This window comes from Oryctolagus cuniculus, chromosome 15 (genome assembly GCF_964237555.1).
Source record: "Oryctolagus cuniculus chromosome 15, mOryCun1.1, whole genome shotgun sequence".
In the NCBI taxonomy this organism is placed as follows: Eukaryota; Metazoa; Chordata; class Mammalia; order Lagomorpha; family Leporidae; genus Oryctolagus; species Oryctolagus cuniculus.
This window is the reverse complement of record NC_091446.1, coordinates 4,099,299-4,124,082: the sequence shown is the minus strand read 5'-3', so window position 1 is coordinate 4,124,082 and position 24,784 is coordinate 4,099,299. Positions and strand designations below refer to the sequence as shown.

Below are 24,784 nucleotides of genomic sequence, written 5' to 3'. Positions count from 1 at the left end.
CCGGCCGTGGTGGCCATTGGAGGGTGAACCAACGGCAAAGGAAGACCTTTCTCTCTTTCTCTCTCTCACTGTCCACTCTGCCTGTCAAAAAAAAAAAAAAAAAAAAAAAAAAAGAACAGAGTAAGGAAATAGAAAATAAGATGATCAACAAAGCCAAATCCTGACTTTCTGTTTCTTTGAAAAGATGAAGAAAGTAGGTACAATGTCAGCTAGACAGGTAGAGAAGAGAACACGGAGGCCCATGAGCGACACCAAGGAAGAGGAACCCACAGCCCCCTGCACTGTCCGGCTCCCGAGAGCTGCAGGAGGCCTTCGGAAGCCCCACCACCAACACCAAGACCACGCTGGCACCTGCTGTCCCTTCCACTCGCCTCTTGACTCAGCCCGTGACGCCCAAGCCTGACCTCACTCCTGAACCCCACACATACACAGTCACGCGTCATTAAACAACAGGGATGCTTTCTGAGAAACGTGCAGTTAGGAAAATTTACCTTGGGGCAAACACCGTAGTGAGTACCTACAGAGACCTACTGCACACCTGGGCTAGATGGTAGAGCCTATTGCCGGTGGGCTACATACCTGTGCAGTGCAAGGCTGTTGTGATGGGCAGTTGTGGGCACAATGACCAGTGCTGTACAGCTGAGCCCATCTGCGCACAGACACGATGCAGCAGGAAGACTCAGTGACGGGCACCGTCAGCTCCGTGGTCGTTTTCTGGGAACGACGTCATATATGCGTCCTCGGCCAGAATGTGGCTGCGTGTCTGGCTTCCTAGTGGACATCTCCACATTGACGGCCTCCAAGCATTTGCAACTCAGTGTATCTGATGCACAGCTCATCCTCTTAGAGATGAGTCTCAGGGCAGAGGTGGGAACCAAAGGCAGTTTTAAGGGGCTGGAAGGTGGAGCAGAGGTGTGGGGTCAGACGATACAAACAGCTCTTGCAAGGCCTGGCCACAAAGAAGTGGGAGGATGAGGCGCTCAAACTCCATATTATTTTTACTGGTTGTTTAGTGGGAGCACATAAACAGAAAGAAGACAGTGGAAGATGAGACTGAGAGGGGACAGGAGAGGGAGAGAGTTCTTCAGAAGCAGGGGACACTGAGAACCTGGGAAAGGAGTTGACCTGGAAGGCGAGAGGGCGTCCTGCTTTGTTGACGTAGAAGACCAGAGAGGTTGCCCTAGAAGACAAGAACCCCGCCAGAGGGAAGGAGCTGATGAAGCTGCCCCCACTGGGGAGGCTGGAAGGGTCGCCGTCAGAGGTTCATTTCTCCCAGAGGCCAACAGGAAGTCCCCTCTGGAGCAGTAGAAGTGACATAAGGGGAGCATGAAGAAGGGGTCAAACAAAGGAGAAGCCTAAGGGAGGAACACCTAGAAGAACAGGGTGATGCATAGCCAGGAGAGGCGCCTCCTGTCCCCGAGGGTCCTGGGAGCTCCTGCCAAGGGCACGAGGTCAGGTCTGAATCCTGGTGTCAAGAGGAGGGGCAGGAATGTCAAGGCCCCTCCTCAACACCAAAACCTGCGTTGAGTATCTTCAAATAATTGCTTCCAGCTAAAACATATGATCAGTTTGTATTTGCTTAGAGCAGTTTAAAAATCCAAGCTTCTTCTAGCCAGAAGGACACTTCAAGGTCGTTTCTCCAGGAATGGCAAGGCACTGTTTGTTTCTCCATTCCCGACTCCCGTGCAGACATCAATAATCAAGCACTGAACCATTACCTGCTCTGTCCTGACTCATCTTCGACGTTTGTCACATCGTCCTCCAGCAATCCCGTCCCTGTCTATCGGAGGTCACGTGTAGTAGAATCGGATGTTTCCAGCCATGAGCCTGTGATGAAAGCTGAAAGAGGTGAATTCGTTCACACTGGGGTGGAGTCATGCAAAGCCTCTCTCAAACCAGTCTGCTGCTTCGTCACCCGAATACTCTGTAGGAAAGCCAGCAGGCGTCCCTGTCTCTTAGTAATACCCAGGTAAGGAGCGATGGACCAGTCGTCTGGAGGAAGACGGCTCTAGCTTTTGGTGCAAGTTGGACAGATCATCTCTTCTTTAAGAGCTTTGTTTATTTATCTTCATCTACTTGAAAAACAGAGCAACAGAGAGATACAAAGACAGACAGAAGTCATCTATCTTTGGCTCACTCCTCCAATGTGCCCAAACAGCCAAGGCGGGGCCGGGCTGAAGCCAGAAGCCTACAACTCAGTAGGGTCTCCCACACGGGTGGCAGGGGCCCAAGCACTTGAGCCAATGTCAGCTGCTTCCCAGGAAACATAAGCAGGAAGCTGGATTGGAATTGGAGCAGCGAGGACTCAGACTGGAACTTTGACATGGATCTGAGCATCCCGAGTGGTGGCTTAGCCCAGTGTGCCACGATGCTGGTCCTCAGCAAATATTTGTAAAAGACAGAGATGCGTCAGGCAGCAGTGCAGCTGCCGGAGTCGGGATTGGTTCCAAGTGGCTGCCCAGGTGTGGCCTCAGTTGGCCAGCTCAGCAGCTTCACAGGAGTGCTGGTGACACTTTACAAACCTCGTTGCCTCCCTGAGTCCAGAAGCTCCACTGATGCGTTCATGTTTGCATTTTGCAAATGAATCACACGCTATTTCTAAGACTTTAAATTTGTCAGATAAATGTATGTCCTTCAAAGAGCTTATCAGAAGGTCGATATCACTTTTCCCTCTTGAGGATGAGGACGTTGAGGCACAGAGATGCCAAGTGGCTCACAGGGAGGTCACGCAGCTGGGAGGAGACAGAGCCGGAACTCAAGCCCAAGTCAGCAGACCTGGAGTGGTGCCCTTAGTGATCCTGAACACAGCCTCTTGGCAGAAGACAGAATCCTTAAAGAAAGAAGCTCTCAAATACAGGGTTGGAAGTCACTGTGGGGCCGCCACACTGTGGTGCAGTGGGTTAAAGCCCTGGCCTGAAGCGCCGCATCCCATGTGGGCGCCGGTTCTAGTCCCGGCTGCTCCTCTTCCGATCCAGTTCTCTGCTATAGCCTGGGAAAGTAGTGGAGGATGGCCCAAGTCCTTGGGCCCCTGCACCCACATGGGAGACCCAGAAGAATTTCCTGGCTCCTGGCTTCAGATTGGCACAGCTCCAGCCATTGCAGCCATCTGGGGAGTGAACCAGCAGATGAAAGACCTCTCTCTGTCTCTACCTCTTTCTGTAACTCTGTCTTTAAATAAAAAAGAAGTCACTGTGATATTAATAAAATGTTATTAATAAATTTAATAAAATAAAAAAATAAAGAGAGCAAAGGGCATCTCGGTCAGACTGGCCTTGAGGAAGCGGTTATTTCAAGGGCGAGGGGAGGACCTGCACACTTAGTAACAAGTGGGTTCCTCAGAAATGTCTGGCCTTGGGCCAGCGCTGTGGGGTAGTGGGTAAAGCCACCACCTGCAGTGCTGGCATCCCATATGGGTGCTGGTTCAAGTCCCAGCTGCTCCACTTCCAATCCAGCTCACTGCTATGGCCTGGGAAAGCAGTAGAAGATGGCCCAAGTCCTTGGGCCCCTGCACCCACGTGGGAGACCAGGAAGAAGCTCCTGGCTCCTGGCTTCGTATTGGCCCGGCTCTGGTCAGTGTGGCCAACTGGGGAGTGAACCAGCAGACAGAAGACCTTTCTCTCTCTCTCTCTCTCTCTCTCTCTCTGCCGCTCTTTCTCTTTCTGTATAACTCTGACTTCCAAATAAATAAATAAATCTTTAAAAAAAGAAAAGAACGGAAGATGCCGACACGAATCTAGCTCGGGAACTCGGTGGTAGCTACGCCACCTGCCTACCTGGAAACGTGTGGCCATTGGCAGAGGACCGGGAGGTGCTGCTCTCTTCATTCTGCTCCCAGAGGCCTTGAGAGGCCAGTTGCTGGGTTGTCTTTGATGGCGCCTGGTGCACACGGCTGCCTCTTGTCTTCCACCTTCTCTTTCCCTTCCATTGTCAGTCTCCCAAGGGACATTGAACAAATGGAATTCTGAGCCCCCACGAGATTTCCCTCTTCTGTTACAGCTCAACTGAACCCACGCTTCGGCACACTGTGCAGTCAGCTGCAGGGCAGCTAACGCCTGGGGAACTCACGGCGGGGCCCAGTGCTGCTGTCCCTAGGACAAGAGGGGGCATTGCCAAGCCCAGGCCGTGGCTGAGCCCCGTTCTCCCCAACCCAACCGAGTCCTCTTTTCAACAGCTCCCTCTTAACTCAGCAGCACCAGCGCCACAGCCCGAGGGCCACTCTGCGGCAATGGCCAACCAGACAAGGGCTTCCTGGGGTCGGTGGCTTACCCTGTCCATTGCTGGGTGAACCTCCACAGCGTAGACGTATCACAGTCCCGCCATCCTCCCCTTTAGCTACTGAGGGTTCTCTTTGCTGCTTCCATTGGCCACAATGAACGAAGTTGCTTTAAATATTTGGGATTATGAATAAAGCTAGAGTTTTTGTGTGGACATAAATTTTTCAAATTAGCTGTGTAAATACTTAGGAGGAAAGCTGCTGTTTTTTTTTTTGTTTTTGTTTTTGTTTTTTTTTTTTTTTTTTTTTGACAGGCAGAGTGGACAGTGTGAGAGAGAGACAGAGAGAAAGGTCTTCCTTTGCCGTTGGTTCACCCTCCAATGGCCGCCACGGCCGGCGCAGCGCGCTGATCCGATGGCAGGAGCCAGGTACTTATCCTAGTCTCCCATGGGGTGCAGGGCCCAAGCACTTGGGCCATCCTCCACTGCACTCTCGGGCCATAGCAGAGAGCTGGCCTGGAAGAGGGGCAACCGGGACAGAATCCGGTGCCTGGACCGGGACTAGAACCCAGTGTGCCGGCGCCACAGGCGGAGGATTAGCCTAGTGAGCTGCGGCGCCGGCCCCTTTTGATTCTTTCTTAGAGTTTCATCTTTCTGCTCGCATTTTCCACCCATCCTGTGTGCTGTCCGTATTCCACTAGAGTCCCTAACATATTAATCACAGTTATTTTAAATTTTTTAAATAATTCCAACTCCTGTGTCATAGCTAAGTCTTGTCAGGATGTTTACTTTGTGTTCTCAGACTGTATTTTTTCCTCCCTTTAGGCTTGCCTTGTCATCTTTTGTAGAAAGCCAAAGATAATATTTTGCATAATAGGAACTGCAGTAAATAGATCTTCAGTGGGGTTTGTGCGTTACCCCGGCTGGGGGTCCGGCTGCAAGTGCCAGAGGCTCCCCATGTCTCGGGTGTCCTTATCCTCACTTGTCCTGTTGGCTTGGGGCTTCCCTGGGCCCTCCTCCTCCTCGTCGTCTGTGTCACGTGGCCCCTGCAGCTGGCACACTGCTGGCAAGCACAGGACACACGCTGTCATCCTGGGATCGCATCTCAGGGCTCTGTGGGGCTGTGTCCTTTGCAGGCCACCCCACACGGGCCTCCCAGCACTCACTGTGTCCTTTCTGATGCAGAACGCCAGGGTCAGAGAAGAGCTTCTGCCGACCTGGTGGTGGAGGAGTGGGGGTGGGAGGGTGAGGGGTAGGACAGGCCCTGGTGAAGTCTTCCGCCCTGGGCGGAAGCCCTTGTCACACAGACCGTGCGGTGGGGTTCTCAGGGGAGCGCTTCCCTTTCTCCTGGTGGAAACACCAGAGGCTGCTTCTCAGCTCCTCTCCAGGGGAGGCTGGTGGAATTCCGGATGTCAATTATTCATTTTATTGTTTGAAAGTCACTGTGCCTGCAATGGCAGGTCTGGGCCAGGGCTGAAGCCAGAAGTCAGGAGCCCAACCCGGGTCTCCCACCTGCGTGGCGGGGACCCGAGTACTTGAGCCATCATGGCTGCCTCCCAGGGTGCCCCTTAGCAGGAAGTTAGAATTGGGGCAGAGCCAGGACTTGAACCCAGCCACTCCGATTTGGGGTGCAGGCAACCCAAGTGCACGTCAGCACTTTGCCAAATTTTCACCCACAAGATTGGATTTTGATGCAAGGAGACAAATTTATTTCTATAAAACGGAAGAGTCTGGATTTTTCGCCTACTTTTATCTTCCTCCTGGCCTGGGGTTCTAGGTTTGCCCCAAAAACCCTATTATGATATTCTCATTAAAAATATACTATGAAAATAGCCAAACACTTGACTGACAAATAATACAACTTAGGAAAAATAAACAGAACACCATGCATCTTTTAGTACTTGTCTCATGTTGTATATCTTCATTTCTTAAGCAAATTATATGACCTTTTAAAAAAGATTTATTTACTTATTCAAAGATGAAATGACACAGATAGAGGGAGAGAAAAAGAGAGAGAGAGAGACAGAGAGAATCTTCCATCTGCTGGTTCAGTCCTCAAATGGTCGCAGTGGTCAGAGCTGGACAAGTCTGAAGCCAGGATCCAGGAGCTTCATCTGGTTCTCCCCTGTGGGTGCAGGAGCCCAGGCACTTGGACCATCTTCTGCTGCTTTCCCAGGTGCATTAGCAGGGAGCCGGATCAGAAGTGTAGCAGCCGGGGCTCGAACTGGAGCCCATATGGCACGTAGGCGGTGAAGGTGGCAGCATTACCTGCTATGCCACAATGCCGGTCCCATAAATTATATGACTCAAATGTAAGAGACTCAACATGATGGAAGCCTGAGTATTCACTGAGGACTAGAACAGAGAGCTAAACAAACTCTGCCTTGCTGTGTGTTAAAACGGAGTCCAAATTGCCTCATACAACCGTGGACAGCCGGGGATGGTTAGTCAACCTGGAGTTACATTGTTTTTTAAAGCATCAAGAGGAGAAAGCAACAGGAAGATTAACTACTGCTTGACTGGACTGAAGGGCTTGGATAAGGTTTGCCAGGACTGTGAAGCGGTCACTGCAGATACTGATGATTGATGGCCTGCCGGGTTGTACTTGGGACTCTACAAGAGAGTTTCCAGAAAGATGGGAAGTGCCAGTAATTCCATTGGTGATGGCAGGAACATGACGGGAGGCCCTCTCCATCCCCATCTCCCTCGCCATTGCCATCGCCATCGCCATCTCCTTCTCCGGGCGGGGGTGCCCATCGTGACCTGACTCTTGGCACTGATTCCCGAAAGGTCAGAGGGTCCCCAATGGGCCGAGCAGGAGGCACGCCGGGCAGCAGGAGCCGGGGAGCAAACAGTGCCCTGGAACGGGACCCGGTTCAGGGTGTGGGAGTGAGGGGGGGTGAGTGTGCACACGGTGTAACTGAGGCTGCATGGAGACAAGTCCTGACAGCAAAAGGAAGTGGAGATGGGGTCGCAGCGAGAGGCGGGCTGGGAGGAGGGCACTGTTCCCTGCCCAGGGAAGCTCCCCTGCGAAGGTCGCTGTTACGTGGCCCTAGTCGGGGCCTCAGCGTGCCCGGATGTCGCTCAAACGTTCCTCCTGCTTCTGGGACAGATGAGCCGTCCGAGGAAAGTGGACTGCCCTGTGGAGTGCGTGACTGGAAGCCTGCAGAGAGCAGAGAGACTGAGCCTCCCCGAGTCCTCCTTCACGCTGGGCCGTCAGCTTTTGGCTTCCTTTGAACTGAAAAGGAAGCATGAGCTCAAGGCTGCCGCTTCCAGGTTTGAACGACACCGGCCAGCTCTTCTGGTCTCAGGCCTTTGGACCAAACCTCTGGCTCTCCTGGTCTGCAGACTCCCCCGTAGACTGGGACTGGCGCGCTTCCACAAACGTGCGGATCAGTTCCTCATCGAGACCCTTGCCCCTGCCATGCGTCCTGCCCATCCTGCCTCTCCGCGGAGCCCTGAATGACCCACGCAGAGACCGAGGGGGTCCCAAGCGCTGCCTTAGTCCCTGCAGTCACGGCCTCCATTTCCTGCTGAGACGACAAGGCTTCTGCCTCCTCCTGCAGCTCCACTGGTGACGTGGTCTTCAGTCAGCACTCTTCTTCTTCCTCATTTTCAAACAAGCATTTTTGTTGGCTCCAAAGTAGCATTCAAGTAAGACAGGCGCCTCGCAGAAAGCTCGTCATGAGTTTGTCATGGTCTCTGCAAAGAAACTCAAGTTCAAGACGCGGCAGTGCCGCTGAAGACCACCCCTCTGGTAGAGGAAGTATGCCAAAGAGCCAGATATCCCAGCGGCTGAGATGCACAGTCCTCCCGTCTCGTCCTCGTTCCTAAAACGTCACCTGTCACGTCTGCTCACCGCCCCCCCCCAATGGGACGCCATCATGCACTTCCTGGGAGCCTCTTCACAGGTCACCATACCTCTAGTGTACCTGTCCCCCTACACTGGGACTTCATTGTCTGTGTCTTTCCTCCATGTGCCATCAGCTTCTAAGGGAAGAGCCCAGGATGTCCACCTCCCTCCAGCCCCTGGGGACAGCCATCCCTGACGGCCAGAAGGCATTCTGTATGGATTTATTGTTATTTCATTTATTTTTTTTAACTAAGATGAGCCCAATTTCTCTCTGTGTCGTCTGCACCCCTGTCAAGCAGCTCGTGCCCTCTGTCCTAAGCATCAACTCTTGCAGGCCCAGTGCTGGAAGTTTCCGTTGCTGAATCCGGTTCTGATGGCTGTTGTCACCATCTTCATTTTCCTCCAGCTCCACCTGGCTCCACACAATTTTCACAAGTGTGTTTGTTGAATCCACTGACACTCAAGTTTTAGATAAATGTGAGCTAAGAGCCAGACCTTAGGTAAACCCTGCTCTGTTTCCTTTTGCAAGCGATGCAGCTCACTGAGCAGGGCTGCAGGTGGTAGAGTGTTGACCCAGCATCAGCCGCCCTACACGGTGAATGTCAGTATAGGGACTTGGAACTGACGGGGCAACACGGCTTCTACAAGTGACAGCGACAGGCAGAATTCCCTCCCTACATGCACCCTGCTGGCTTTGTATTTTTACTGCAAATCGGTGTAATATTGAACTTCAAGGTCCTTTAAGGACAAACTTCTTTCCTTCTTGTCAACAGATGTGTAACTAACTGTCTTAAGTAAGAGTCTAGACGCCTACAGGTTTCTGTTCACTACCAATCTTGCTGATTCTTTAAAGGTTCACACAACAGGAACACAGAGTTGGGAGAGGTTTTTAGTGGCCTCCTTTATCTCTCAAGCATCATCGACAGCAGCGTGACACAAGCTCCTTGTTGGAGGGATCAGAGTCTTGCCGTGACTCTTCCCGGAACATCGCTATCTCCCAGTGAGGAAGGAGGGCGCTTCTCTGGCTGGCTTGGCTGATGACTTGTGCTGGCATTCAGGGCGCTGGCTGTGTAGGCATGGACAGGAGCAGAGAGGGGGATTCACACACACGGTGGTCCCACGTGGCAGGCACAGACCGGGGTGGGGGGAGGGGCAGGCAACTAAGCTCATCAAGGGGAGTAAAATACAAAGGGGAATTGGGTGGGTTCTCTTCCCCACCCATCTCGGCTTCACGTCCTGTGATTCCCACTGTGCCAAGGCTGGTTTCCCAAAGCAGAGGTCGCCTCATCACCTCCGGAAATACCCAGGGCCTCTGCAGACTGGGACACTTAGCTCAGGGGTCAAGTCCTGCTGGAAGAGACAGCTGTCAGCCTCCCCACCCCCATCCCACCCCGCCCCGCCTCCCCAGCAACTGCCTTCCTGCCCCACCCCAGCCTTCCCTCTCCTCCCACCACTATGCCTTCCCAAGCCTCACTGTGGAGCCGTGCACACTACTTCTGGTGTGCCTGCGCATGCCCCTGTGTGCCCCCAACTGGACGTTGGCTCCCTGTGGACAAAACACACTGTGGGGTGCTTATTCTCAAGACACACAGATGGGGACTGATGGCAGGCTCTCAGGAGAAGCAGGACGAGGTCATGAGTATGCGGTGGTGTGGGGTGTGCAAGCCCAGAGCGGGTGGGCACCAGCACAGGCTCCATGCCTCCCCTTTGTCTGAGTCACTCCACTTAGCTTCCCATCGGCAAGTTGGGGGTGGGGGGCATTGGGTGCTCAGTTCATATTGGGAGGATCCTCAGGGCTGTGGGAGGAGGGGGCCGCCCAGGCTGATCTTCAGGTCCCCTCCCCCTTCTCCAAGCAGTTCCCTGGTACCACCTCGCTGATAAATTTCCAGGTCAGGGGAGGAGTCTGAGCCCCATCCTCTCTCTCCTGCATCCCTGCGCTGCCTCCCGCTGGGCAGCACCTGGGGGGCCTCCGAACACCCCCCACCCCTGCAGCCCCGGGCTAAAGAACTCTTGCATCCTGGCTCATGACCCTCAGCGGCTCCCAGCTGCTGTCTACCCAAGTGGCTGACCCATCTCCGGAGGCCTCGGGCTCCAGGCCTCTGCCCCAGCTCAGGCCACACAGGGCCTGGCTCCAGCCGCTCCTTTCCTGCCACACCCCTTTGCACACACAGCTTCACCTGCCTGAGTGCCCACCGCAGAGGCCAGACAGCAGCATGCCTCCTCCAGGAAGCCCTCCCTGGGCTTGGCCTGACCTCCTCCCCCAGAGGAACACGTACTTCTCTCCTCATTGCTCTCTGCCGCCGGGGCCCTGCAGGCCTTTCTCATCACCATGTGGTCTCGGCATCACCAGGGAGTGAATCAAGTGCAACGTCCAGGCCATTGCCTGCGTGGACACCACCCTGAGCTAAGAATGATTTTTGTGTTTCTAAAGGTTTGTGAACAAGGCAAGACAGAAAACAAAGACTAAGCGAGAGAGACCAGGTGTAGCTTGAAAGGCCTAAATCATCGGCTTCCTGGTTTTTGCAGAAAGCTTGCTAACCCATGACCCAGAACCATGTACCATAGGCGGCGCTCAACCAGCATCCCCTTACCCATGATCCTCTGCAGGGAGGAGGCCACGCTGTTGGGCAGGAAACACAGTTGGGTCCTCATTAGCAGATTGGGGCAGGTTAACCTGGAGACTCTGAGAGGGGCCCTTGGAAGCCCTGGAAGTCGACCCTGACACAGGTTGAGACTTGAGGGGGTGGAGGCCGTCTGTCTGGTTCTCTGGCATCAGAGACTGCGGGAGCAGATGTGGAGTGGGTGCAGCTGGGGGAGGGGCACATTTCCTCCTCTCCCATGAGTCCCGGATGGAACCAGAGCGGCAGAGGCCCAGCAGCAGGAGGGAGCGCCGAGGGCATTTGCGTGCCTTGGAGCCCGGGGTGGCAGCCTCTTCCAGGAGCTGCTGCAGGGTGTCCTGCTCTCCTGCAATAAATATTTTTACGATTTCCTACTGTTTTTCTAAAACGTTTCTTACCAGCGTTAGAGCCAACGTAAGCCTTTTATTGAAAGGTTATATTCCTGAGAAATTAAAATAGGCTCTGCAGAAGTCATCTGGCATTTCGGGGAGCTATTTCTTCCCTGCTCTGAATGTCAGCCACCGTGGAAGAGGATTCCTGATTCACGGTGAAGGACGAGGCACGGACCAAGCTGATTCTTACCCAAGTCCACTGCTTCGTCTTATTCAGAGGTCCCCTGAGTGTGAATGTCCTGCCTCCTGTCGCTGTCAGCACAACCCACTGACGACAAGATCAACTGAGGTCCTTGAGGTGGTTTTCCGAGCCCCGTCTTGTGTTTGCTCAAAGAGAAAGCGGATGGGAATGTCCGAGTGCCGGCAGTGGGACACCAAGGCTTGGAGCAGGAGACGGTGGGTGTGTTTCCTGGAGACGGGCAGGTGCGTGCCAGCCTGGAGGGGGCGTGGTTTGAGGAGAGGAGCCGGGGGGTCCTCTGGGGAGCAGGCCCTGACCCTCAGGGCAAATCAGCAAAGCAGCGAGTGCCTTGGCACCAGGAGGAGCTGCCCGGGGAGGAGGGGATTTCTTGCAGATGGCTGTGCCCCCTGCTGAGAGCAAACCCAGTGGAGCAGAGCAGCAATGAGCGTTGGTTCCACGCCCGGACTCGTGTCTGTCACCAGGGTGACTTCGGGGAACCTGCATTCATAAACCTCCTGGGTGCTGCTTTCTTTCCTCCGTGGAAAAAGGCACACAACTCCCAGGAATGCTGCGAGGGTCGAACAACGCACACGTGCCAGGAACACGCCTGGCACGTGCCAGGGACACAGCACAGATTGCGGGTTGATTCGGCAGTGCCTGGCCATCTCTACACATTCTGCCATTTGTAATAACCGGAGCCAGACTGTACCCTGCTCGACTCATACGAACTAACTCACATAGCCTTCACCGCCTTACAGGCAGGGCTTGTTGTTATCTTTACTTTGTGGGTGGGGAAACTGAAGCACAGAGCAGGTTGAGTGGCACAGCTAAGTGTACAGCTGGGATTCACATCCCACAACCAGAAAACCCATTTACGAATCGCACATAAATTACCCATGTGAGCCCTACAGAAACTGCTAAGGTGCAAAGATTATCTCATCATGATCTTCCATATGGAGACGTTCCGAGCCTAAATGGGTGTCCCTGACCAGTTAGCCCTGAGGAAGCCAAGGCAGGACACTCAACTAAGCCAGAAGACCCTGATTTCCGAAGCCAGACTTCTTGGGAGGCCCACCCTCTCACAGATGAACTAAAAACAGGTGCCAGTTTAATGGCAAGGATACACACCTGTTTTCAGGTGCGCTAAAGCCTTGCATAACCACATTGTGTTCCCAATATGTGTTTCCCCCAAGATTGATGCCTGTAGCATTTTATTTTATTTTTTATTTTTTTAAGATTTATTTATTTATTTGAAAGTCAGAGTTACACAGAGAGAGAAGAGGCAGAAAGAGAGAGAGAGAGAGAGAGAGAGAGAGAGAGGTCTTCCATCGGCCAGTTCCTCCCCAATTGGCCGCAACAGCCGGAACTGTGCCGATCCGAAGCCGGGAGCCAAGAGCTTCTTCCCAGGTCTCCCACGTGGGTGCAGGGACCCAAGGACATGGGCCATCTTCCACTGCTCTCCCAGGCCACAGCAGAGAGCTGGATGGGAAGTGGAGCAGCCGGGACTTGAACGAGCGCCCACGTGGATGCCAGCACTGCAGGCGGTGGCTTTCACCTGCTACACCACAGCGCCAGCCCCGCCTGTAACGTTTTAAACTCATGCAACTTTGGTTGCCAGAGCTTCGTACACTGCACACTTGCTGATCACGGAGCTGTGCTGGGACACACGTCACATACCTGCACACACTCCTATTTATATCTACTGCTTGCTAGTAACTGTGGATATCCAAACCGTTGTTTTTTTTTTTTTTTTTTTTTTTTTTTTTTAAGGAACAGCACAGCAGCAAATCTTGGTGGAAGGGTCAGAACAGAAGGCAGAGGAAACTTGCGCCTGTGTGTTCTGACCCCGGCTGTGTTCTGACCCCGGCTGTGTTCTGACCCCGGCTGTGTGTTCCGACCCTGGCTGTGTGCTCCGACCCCGGCTGTGTGTTCCGACCCCGGCTGTGTGTTCTGACCCTGGCTGTGTGTTCCGACCCCGGCTGTGTGTTCCGACCCCGGCTGTGTGTTCCGACCCCGGCTGTGTGTTCTGACCCTGGCTGTGTGTTCCGACCCCGGCTGTGTGTTCTGACCCCGGCTGTGTGTTCTGACCCCGGCTGTGTGTTCTCACCCCGGCTGTGTGTTCCGACCCCGGCTGTGTTCTGACCCCGGCTGTGTGTTCTGACCCCGGCTGTGTGTTCCGACCCCGGCTGTGTGTTCCGACCCCGGCTGTGTGTTCTGACCCTGGCTGTGTGTTCCGACCCCGGCTGTGTGTTCTGACCCCGGCTGTGTGTTCTGACCCCGGCTGTGTGTTCTCACCCCGGCTGTGTGTTCCGACCCCGGCTGTGTTCTGACCCCGGCTGTGTGTTCTGACCCCGGCTGTGTGTTCCGACCCCGGCTGTGTGTTCCGACCCCGGCTGTGTGTTCTGACCCTGGCTGTGTGTTCCGACCCCGGCTGTGTGTTCTGACCCTGGCTGTGTGTTCCGACCCCGGCTGTGTGTTCTGACCCTGGCTGTGTGTTCTGACCCCGGCTGTGTGTTCTGACCCTGGCTGTGTGTTCTGACCCCGGCTGTGTGTTCTGACCCTGGCTGTGTGTTCTCTGAGAAGTCAAAACTACCAACTGCTCCAGTTTCCATAAAATGGGCCATTCACAAATTACAGACATGAAGAGCCACACAGGGAGACCCCTTGGTGTCAAGTGTGCAGACCCCTCCCCCTTGCAGGCATCCACAGCCCCTGGCTGCTGGGAAGACCTGCTGACCTCCAAGGAACCTTCCAGAAACCTTGGAGGACTGTGAGCTGATTCACACCTGGAAGTGCCCCACCATTTGTTCCCAGAAAGAGAAACCATTTGGAGAGCGTTGTCTTCAAATTTTACACTGATTGGTTATCCGTTGAATGCACAAGGAAATGCAAGTGGCAATACACGTCAGTTACCAGCGTGATTCAATCCTGCTGAATGGAGACCCTTTACAGATTTGGAGGCAAACACTTCTAATGGCCATTCTATTTTTTAAATTCTGGGGAAAATGGGTCAGAGATGTAAATGTGAAAAAAAAAAACTTACAAGTACGAGGAGAAAGATAATTGACTTTGTCTATAATGCAGAAGTGAGAAAACTCAAAACCCAGGCGCCGTAAGGAAGCACATTGGTAAACTTGATTTCACTCACAGCAAAGCTATTGCAAGGCAAAAAAGCAGAGTTATCCTGTCCTGTGTACAAACTGTGCCTCTTCATGGCGATATTCCTCACTTTTATGTCTACTATGTGGGATGTTAATGTGGCCGCCCTTGTTCAGAATTCTCAGTGCATCTTTATCGGGTCTGTAATATTCAGTCTATTTTTTCCTATCCAAAGTAAATATCTTATGATAATAGCACACACGAAGGCTTTTCAAAGAGTTCATGGAAAAGGTATACTACAAAAAAATTATGCGTGGATTTCAAAATTTTGCACCAAAATAAACTCATCTTTTAATCCTATTTCACCAGGAACTTCTCGCGTTGTCCCTTGGTGTCTGTGAGGGGTTGGTTCTAGAACTCCCGCAGGCTCCAGCATCTGCAGAAGCTTCAGTCCTGGGGTACACGGTGAAATACCTGCAGGTGACCCACACACGCCCTCCGTACTCCACATCCGCTCCAGCACCTGACACCACTGAAATTCTTCTTGTTTTAACTGTTAATTGGAAAGGCAGAGTTACAGAGGCGGGAGGAGGAGAGGATACCTTCCATCCACTGGTTCACTCCCCAAATGGCCGAAACCTGCCGTGCTGGGTCAGGTCAGAGCCAGGACCCAGGAGCTTCTTCCACATCTCCCGCGTGGGTGCCAGAGCCCAAGCACTCGAGCCACCTCCTGCTGTTTTTCCAGGTACCTTAGCAGGGAGCTGGCTCGGAGGTGGGGTTGGCATTACAGGTGGTGGAGTTGGCATTGCTTAACCTGTTCTGCCATGATGGGCTCCCCCCATACCATTTAAATTCTGTGAAGATAGTCCTTGTGCAGTATTTTTAGGGAATAACGGCAGGGAAGTAAACCTGTACTTACTTAGTACAGATGTAGTATTTTTCCTAACATTTTCTGTCCACAGTTGGTTGAATCTGTAGGTACAGGACCAGTGGGACAGCCGCCTGCACTTGGCTCTTGAACTTTCACACTATCTGTGGCTGGATTAGGGTGCTTCCTTCACTTACATTTAATTATCAATATTGTTAGACTTACCATCACTCTGGCACTATTTTAATCCCTTGTCACATCTGTTCGTTTTTCATATCTTCTTCATTCCCTGCTTTGTGTATGTGAGAGAAGATTTAATTCTTCATTTTAATTTCTCTAGTGGCTTGATGGCTTACCTCTTTGCATTATTTTTTAGTGATTGTTATAAAGGTTGCAATATGCGTTCTTAAACTGCTTAGAGTTGATATTGACTACTGAAGGTGAAATACAGAAAGCCAGAAACAGTATATTTTGTTTATCTTCTTATGGATTTCATCTATAGATGTTATACACCCATTGACATGGTGTGATTGTAACTGATTTGTAAGGTCATATACCTTCTAAGGAAATTGAGAAAAACATACCCATGGTGACACCTTCTCTCGTTTTTTTTTTTTTTCCATCTGAGCTCGTGTTAGTCTCACCTCCATTTTTGAAGGTGATCTCCCTGGATCTCAAATTCTTAAATGACAGGAGTCTGGTTGGTTGGATTTGTTTCATTCAGCACTTCAGATAGGCCGTTCCAGTGTCTTCCACTTTCCATGGTTTTGAAAGAGAAACCAGCAATTTCGTCACTGTCCCTCTACCTGGGATGTGTTTCTTTGTGTTTGGATGATTTCAAGATTGTTCCGTTATGTTTGGTTTTCAGCAGCTTGACTGTGGTAGGTCAGGAGAAATTGTCTCTCTGTGTATTGCCTGGGGCTTGTTGAGATACCTGAATCAGTAAAATTAGTTTTCCACCAAGTTTAAACCATGATTTATTCAAATAGATCATTCTTCTGCCCCTTTCTCTCTTGTCCTTCCTGGGACACCAGCGCACAGCCGTTGAGCCACTTTATAATTCCACGGCTCCTGAACTTTGTCCATTTCTGCCACACGTTCTCTCTCTTTTGGTCGGATGAGGTCATTTTTATTGATTCCTTGTCAAGCTCAGTGATTTCTTCTGCTCTTTGCAAAGTGCTGCTGCACCCAACTAGGAAATTTTCTTTAAATATCGAACTATTCACTCCAGGAACTTTTCAAAAACACTTATTCATTCATTTATTTATTTATTTGAAAGGCAAAGTGACTGAGAGAGGGAGAGACAGAGAGAATCTTCCATGTGCTGGTTCACGCCCCAGCTGGCCAGGTCTGGGCCAGGCCGAAGGCAGGAGCCAGCAGTTCCATCCTGGTCGCCCACCTGGTGTCAGGGGCTCAAGTGGGCCGTCCTCTGCTGCTTTCCCAGGAAGCCGAATCGGAAGAAGAGAAGTTGGAACTTTAGCTGTTGCTCCTCCAGGAATTTTTCATTTATCTGTTGACTTTGTCTATCCATTCGTTTCTGGCATATTTTTCAATTATTTAAACACATTTTAATTCTTTGGTCATATGCTTTTTAGCTGCTTTCAAGTACTTGCCTGTAGAACAGATGGTATCACTTGAAGTCAACTTTTATTGACTTGTTCTCTTCCGGAGTGTTTACTGTTTCTTTGCGTGTCTAGTGATTTTTGGTTAAAGACTAGACATATAAATTATGGGTGGTAATAACTCAGGATTCTTTCACAGTTTTCTGAGGATCATTGCGTTCTTGTCTGCACTCACACTGTGGATTCTTCTCCCAGCTGGCACCCATCCTTAGGGCTCTCCTGCCCCTTCTGAAAGTTGCTGTGCTGGTCTCCCTTGTGCTTGTGAGACTGGCACCAGTCAAGGAATGACAGGGATGAAGTTGGACCTTCCCGGGGTTTTGTTTTTTTTTTTTCTTTTAATGGTTTTGGTTTTGATTTTATAGCCTCTCCTCTAATTTTCCACTGCTCTGCTGGAATCAGGCACTCTATTCTGACAGGTCACCCATCCAGCTTCAACTTTCTCACTCAATCTTCTCATCACTGATGAACACATGCAGTTCAAAAAGGCATCAAACCCACTGATTTTCACGCAGCTTATACTACCCACCCCCTGCTACACACATACACACACACGCAGACATGAGCATGCATACCACCACCACTCATGAACACACACACATACACACAGACACCCATGAGCACACACATTACACACACACACACATGAGCATGCATACCACCACCACTCATGAACACACACATACACACAGACACCCATGAGCACACACATTACACACACACACACATGAGCATGCATACCACCACCACTCATGAACACACACATACACACAGACACCCATGAGCACACACATTACACACACAGACACACATGAGCATGCATACCACCACCACTCATGAACACACACATACACACAGACACCCATGAGCACACACATTACACACGCACAGTGAACACCCAGAGCAGTTGGTTTCCACTTTGACCAGCCATTGGCTGATATTCCTGGGGCTTTTCACCCAGTATCTACCTACAAACCGCATCTTATTAACGCAGACTCTTCAACCCACACTCGATGCCCGCAGCACTGATGCCAAAGTGGGCTCACTCTTGCCTTTGAAGGACTCCAGCTCTCGGTCTCTCGAGGCCACTTACTGGCTTTCTCTCCTAGCCCAGCCTTTGTGAGGGGTGGTGGAGAAAACCTTTGTGGTCATGGAGAAAACTCTAAGTATCTCTGTAAGTAAAAAATGTTGTATGTCCTTGTCCCTGACAGCAGTTGAGTACAGGCAGACATTGCTTTTCTTTAAAATGCCACACCAATCAATAGCATACAAAGATGATGGAAGGTGAGAGAACAGCCATAATTTATAGCCTCGCTCTAGAAAACATCCAAACGTCAAGAAAATCAGACACAAACAACTCGTGGGACTTGGTAGGATCAGAGTGGCCAGGGAGGCGACTTTGCCTCTGCTTCCTCTCTCTTCCTCTTGAGCCCCATGCTCATTGTATGGTCTGAACTTCCCCAAGATCACTTGAGAGGGGGCTTCGGTCACACAGGGACCTGGGAGGGCGCAGGGAAAGGCACACGTGAATAAGGCCCGCTAAGCTGTGCATTCCTTCCACGCAGGCTGCAAACTTCCTTGTGCCGGTGCCCGTGGGAGAAAATCTTGCCCACTTTGGCCAGGCTGAAAATAAGAAGGATCTAGCCTACACACACTGCCCGTAATCAGACATCAGGGTACAGAGCTCAGCTCCCCGGCAGGGAGAACAGAGGAATGGGTAGACCAGGTAAGTGTGTCCCCTGTCTGGTGCTGAGGTTTCTGTTTTGACATTTACTCCCCTTGATCAAAAGCGTGGGCCCCCAGTCTCCACCCCCTCCTCCACTGCTGAGATTGTAGTCTGGAGAGAGTGCAGCCTGCTGAAGCCAGTCCTGGCTCTACCATTCACTAGCTTTGTGAGTGGAACCAAAGTTGGCTTCTCTGAGACTTTATTATAACACAGAAATATGAGGGTCGGTGCTGTGGGGTAGCGGGTAAAGCTGCCATCTGCAGTGCCGGCATCCCATATGGGCACTGGTTCATGTCCTGGCTGCTCCACTTCCCACCCAGCTCTCTGCTGTGGCCTGGGAAAGCAGTAGAAGATGCCCAAGTCCTTGGGTCCCTGCACCTGCATGGGAGACCAGGAAGCAGCTCCTGGGTCCTGGCTTTGGATTGGCACAGCTCTGGCCGTTGCGGCCATCTGGGGTGTAAACCAGCAGATGGAAGACCCTTCTCTCTGCCTCTGCCTCTCAAATAAATAAATAAATCTTTAAAAAAAAACCCTGAGAAATATTATCTGAATATTTCCTTCTTCTAGGAAGTACATGACAGACTGATATCTCAGCGAGAGTTAAGACGCGTCTCTGACTCAAGGTACCAGTTACCTGCTTTAGTAGCAGAGCTGCAAAGAGATGTAGGGGAGGCATAGAGGGACCGTCTCTTGGGGCAGAGTCCTGCACTGGGAGCTGTGCCCCAGCACCACACCCCTCCTGCCTCCCTGCTGCCTACTGAGAGAAGACCCCCCCCCCCCGCTGCACCTGCCAAGTCCCAGGGCTGCGTGAGGGTGCCGGGGAAGCTCCCTGAATCCTCCTGTCACCCTGGATCGTGGCCGTTGGAAAACGGGGCGCATAGCCGGGCCTTTTTAGTATCAAAGCAACATTGTGGGAGTTTTCGTTGGTTCCTGCTGTTTGTTTTACTCAAATTCGATTTTTGCAGGGAAACTGGCGCCGCATCTCAGAGGGAAAAGGTGACCTCGGGAAATTCTCATCTCGGGATTGTGCCCAAAGGCAGAAGTCACCCTCAAAGTCGCTGAGTGCAGCTGTTTCTGCCGGGAGACTTGGCAGCTTCCCACAAACGCAGTTTACGAACACAGCAGCAAGGCCGAGCTCGCCTGCCCCTGCTCCAGCGGCTGGGGTGACGCCAGAGAGAAAGGGAAAACGCTTTCTGCCAAGACCCCTCGCGGGCCCAGGGCCACCTGGGCCCCACTGCATGGAGTGTCTCGGTCCAGTCTAGGGCGTGTTTACCCTCTGCACATAAGGGCAGTCAGGGTGGGCGTTACCCGGTGGCCATCCCAGGGCCCACCCTGTGGTCACTATGTCTGGAGCACACAGGCACACTGACCTCCTAAGGGACAGGGCCGCGGGGCTGGAGCCCATTTCCTCCAGGCAACAGGATCCGGTGGGGCCGGAAGTATTTCCTGGCCACATGGGACTGACTGGATCTGGTCACACCAGACAGGGCTTCGGTCCCTTTGTGTGACCTCTGACCGCTGTCACAGTGGACATACTTCAGGCTTTCCAGACCTACTTGCTTGGCAGCACAGTTAACTTGTGTGGTGACTGCCCTGTCTCCAGATGGGGTGATCTCTTGGAATCAAGTAAATGAGCGGTCCCTCAGCATTTGACTCCTACCCGTGCTCGGTGTAAACCAGCACTCCAGCCACTTGTCTCTGATGCTCAGGTCGCGGGAACAGCGTGTCAGGGTGATCCTCGGAGGAAATGCTACCTGGGCAATGCCGAGTGGGGGCCTCCTGCAAGGCCGCCCCTCCCCCACTGGACATGCGTGGATTGGGGCTCCAGGAGCAGCGAGGGTCAGCCCTTGGGGAGATTTTCGCCTCTGATAGCGTGAGCTTCTCGTGTGAACCTCGTGCCCACTCCCACCCATGCACACACCACCTTGGCTGATCCCGTCTTGCTCTGGGCTGCTCAGGGATAGAATGTAAATTTATAGGGAGCTTCCAGTCATTAATCAAATGGCATCCAGTCAAGCTGCAGCTCACAAACGGCAGAGGAGACCTGATGGCCGCATGTCTTCAGGGCGTATCTCTGATGATTTTATCTTGAGTCTCTCCCAAAACACTTGACACCCTGGGCGAGGCGTTCTTCACGCAGCTTTTTAAGAAAGCTGTCATCAAGACATTGTTACCAGTTAGGACAACACCGTACATCAATGGCAGAAAAGGCACAGATGTTGGAGCTGGTCCCTGCTGCAATCAGCTCCGCCAAGTTCCACAATGTACTGTGTGATCCCGGGCGACCGACTCCACCTCGCTGGGCCTGGGGATTCTCACCTGCCTTTTAAGAGAGAGATTGAGAGAGAGAGAGAGAGGTCTTTCATCCATTGATTCACTTACCAACGCCTGCAACCTCCAGGGCTGGCCAGGCCAAGCCAGGAATCTGGGATTTCATCTGGATCTCCCATATGGGTGCAGGGACTCAGCCACGTGAACCACCACCACCTGCTGCCTTCCAGGACGGCAGAGCAGAAGCTGGGTTGGGAGGGGTGTCACGTACTCTCCCCAGGCTCTGATATGGCATGCAGGAATCCCACGGTGTGCTCAGTCTGCTGCTCCACAAGGCCTGCCCTGAGGATTCCATCCACCTTGCAAGCATGCAGCACAGTGCCTGGTACAAAATGACACCCAACCTGGAAGTCGGAACTGCCAATGGGAACGCAAACACTGAGGCTGCTTTGCAAATCAGCTTGGCAGGAGCTAGCATTGCAGCTGCTAGAGCCGCCCCCTGGGGTGCCGATGTCCCACGTGGGTGCCGGCTCATGTCCTGGCTGCTCCACTTCCCATCCAGCTCCCTGCTAATGGCCTGGGGAAAAGCAGCAGAAGATGGCCTAAGTGCTTGGGCTCCTGCCACCCATGTGGGAGTTCCAGATGAAACCCCTGGCTCCTGGCTTTGGCCTGGCCCAGCGCTGGCTGTTGTGGCCATCTGGGGAGTGAACCACCAGATGGAAGACCTCTCTGTCTACCTCTCTCTGTCTCTATCTCTCCCTCTCCCCCCTCCTTTCAAATAATTAAATAAATATTTTTTAAAAAAAACAGCTTGACAGATTATTAAACATAAATGCCACATGACACAGCAACCCCATACTAGATATAAACTCAGAGAAACAAAAATATGTCCTAACAAAAACTTGTACTTTAATGCTTACCTATCTAAGGGTCCTTTCCAAAGATCATGGAAAAATGAAATTAAGCATAACAATTTTGGCTCAAAAATATTGAAATCCATGTATAGTTTTTGACATATATGCATTTTAAGTGAGTTATTGAAGACTCTCATTAATCATACAGACAAAAATGTAAATAACCCTAAAGTCCATCAACTGACTAGTAGATAGACACATTGTAATCTGTCCACACAACAGAATATTATCTGACCCTAAAAAGATAAAATAAAATACTGATACGTGCTGTAACTTGGATGAGCCTTGCAAACGCCATGCCAAGTAAGGTCAGTCATTCCTGGAAGAATACACGGTGTGTGGCTGTGTTCCCACGAGTGTCCCCAACAGGAAGATCTGCAGATGGCCAGAGCCGCAGCTCACTAGGCTAATTCTCCACCCATGGTGCCGGCCCGGGTTCCAGTCCTGGTTGGGGCACCAGATTCTGTCCCAGTTGCTCCTCTTCCAGGCCAGCTCTCTGCTGTGGCCTGGGAGTGCAGTGGAGGATGGCCCAACTGCTTGGGCCCTGCACCCGCATGGGAGACCAGGAGAAGCACCTGGCTCCTGGCTTCAGATCGGCACAGCTCACCGGCCATAGCAGCCATTTGGGAGATGAGCCAATGGAAGGAAGACCTTTCTCTCTGTCTCTCTCTCTCACTGTCTAACTCTGCCTGTCCAAAAAAAAAAAAAAAAAAAAAAGGAAGGTCTGCAGAGAGAGAAGATAAGTGATGCTTGGGGCTGAGGAGGATGAGGAAGGCGGGGTGACTGCTAATGGCTGCCCGGGGTTCCCCCTGAGCTGATGGAAGTGACCTGAAACTGGCTGTGCTGGCGGCTGCCCAGCTCTGGGAACCTGCTGCAAGCCACTGAGCTGTGCACGTTAAACGGGTGAAGTGTTACGTGAATTCCACCCTGTGAGCCCGCTGTTTTGAACAAAAAGCAAGAGTTTTGTGTTGAATTTTTAAGGTGAGCTGAGCTCATAACTCTAAGCATCACACCACACCCCTTTAGGCTGCCACCCACTCAGGTTCAGGGAGCTGTCCGAGAGGCATCGGTGCTGAAAGGTATAGTGAGAGTTACAGGGGCTCCAGGCACACCCAATGTGGCTGCCTTGCCCAATCACTCGAAGCTTTGCCTGGCACCAAGGAGCCTCACCCTTGGCCCTGCTGCAATTCTAGCCCAAATGTCTGAGCTTCCTGTAAGGCATAGATTGGGGCCACCTGCCCCTGAGTGCTGCCCGGTTCTGCCTGCAGGTTGAGTCTCCTCCTTGCGGCTGCCTGCGCTCCCAGGGTGGTCACAGTCCAGAATACCTACTCATCCCAGTTAGGCTTTCATCTTCTGGGTAATTCACATTCACACCGGTTCATCCGAGTTTCCACATCACCCGGCAAATAGTGGGGAGATACAGGCAGTCACGGAGCCCGTGGTGTGTGTTGTGCACTGTAAGGGAGTGCTCACACATAGTTTGTGATCGTCACACGAGACTGCAGGAGTTACATTTGTGGACCATGCTCTTCCAGTAAGGCAACGGAAGCTCGGAGGGGTCCCAGCCACAGAACTTACGCTTGGAAGAACCTCTACTCGACCCCAAGCCACGGCCTCTTTGCAGAACTGAGTGTTCTTTCAAGACTTCAGCTACTCCCCATTTACCTACACCTCCCCCTTTTTCTCCTAAGCTGGCTTTCGCCCCTGCTTTCCCCTGGATATCTGTATCCTCCGGCCTTTGTGCCCGGTCCTGCCTTTCTCCTAAGGTTCACTTCAGCTAGGATGAATGACAAGTGGCTCCTTGTTCTCTTGGCCCAAATCCACGCCCTCCACCGAGAATGTCCTGACCTTGCAGCCCTGCGTGGCAGGCAAGCCAGCCTTTTCACAGTCACCGACTGGTTTTCCCCGCTTTGGGAAAATGGGTCTGAGTATTCCGGAGCCTGAGATGCATGCGTTGCTGGGCTGATGGTCTGTAAGTGCTCCATCAGATCAAAGCGTCCATGGGGAAATAACTCCCCGGACACTTGGAAAAAATGATTCCAGCAAAGGAGACGTGGTGCTGCAGAGCACCTTGTTGCCATGGTGACGGTGGCCGACACAGCCTGCAGCCCTGGTCAAACCCAATGTGCTGTCCCATTAAAAAAAATTAGGAAAAAAAAAAAAAAAAACAGCGATCCTTAATCTGTCAACTCAGTGTGAAGAGCCCTGATGTGACAAAGGCAGATCAGCAGGGTTTCATCTCCTCATCCGAGAATTCCTCTGGAAACTCGAGCATTGAGCTGTGTAACCACTGGGCTCCCCTTCAGGCATATTGGAAGTGGGGTTTCTATAAAGGTGCAGCACCTTTCATGACAAGAGCTCCTGGGACAAAATGACTCACGAAGCTGCGTATCTGGAGCCCAATTCTCCCAGTCAAACAGAGAGCCCAATTTCCTTTTCGAATGTGTGCAGAAGACACGGAGTGACCCACACGGATTTACAGTAAATATTATTTCTACACAGATAAGAATAACAATGAGGCACCTGCCTGCTCCGACATTCTCCATGGCTGGGACAACGCTCATCTCTGTTGACTGTCAACGGAGTGGACCAAAACAGGGTGCTTCCCAAGGTCACCTCCGGTGGGGGCAGCAGGACCTCAGCTTCCAGGGGTTGCAGGCCAAACAGATGGCCTTGCATGTTCTAGAAACTTCCCACAGTTCTTTCTGGGAGAGTTAGGGGAGCAAACCCAGAAGTGGACAGAGGTGGTGGGGGAGGGAGAGTGTCGCAGTCTGCTTTGTGTTGCTGTCACAGAGCACCTGTGACGTCACAGAGACTCAGGATCCGGGGTAGACACCTGGCAAGAGCCGTGAAGCTGCATCGCCCCATGATAGAAGCAGAAGGGCGAGAAAGCACCCGTGGGAGAGAGAAGGGTGGGTGAGGGGACGGAGATTCTCTCTTGGTCAGGAACTCACTGCTGTGATACCAGAGGCGTCAGTGCCTTCTCCTCTTGGAGGTCCCGCCCATCAGCACTGCTGCGCTGGGTCTTAGGGGC

The 24,784-nt window shown here is 52.1% G+C and overlaps 1 non-coding gene across 1 annotated transcript; it reads right to left on the bottom strand.

Moving 5' to 3' along the window:
- Positions 1-9,614: 9,614 nt before the first annotated feature.
- Positions 9,615-24,587, bottom strand: LOC127487569 (uncharacterized). Its single transcript, XR_011382745.1, has 3 exons — positions 24,274-24,587; positions 20,226-20,884; positions 9,615-14,905 (listed from the first exon to the last, which is right to left on the bottom strand). It is a non-coding gene; the product is annotated as an uncharacterized protein (transcript).
- Between the last annotated feature and the right edge of the window lie 197 nt (positions 24,588-24,784).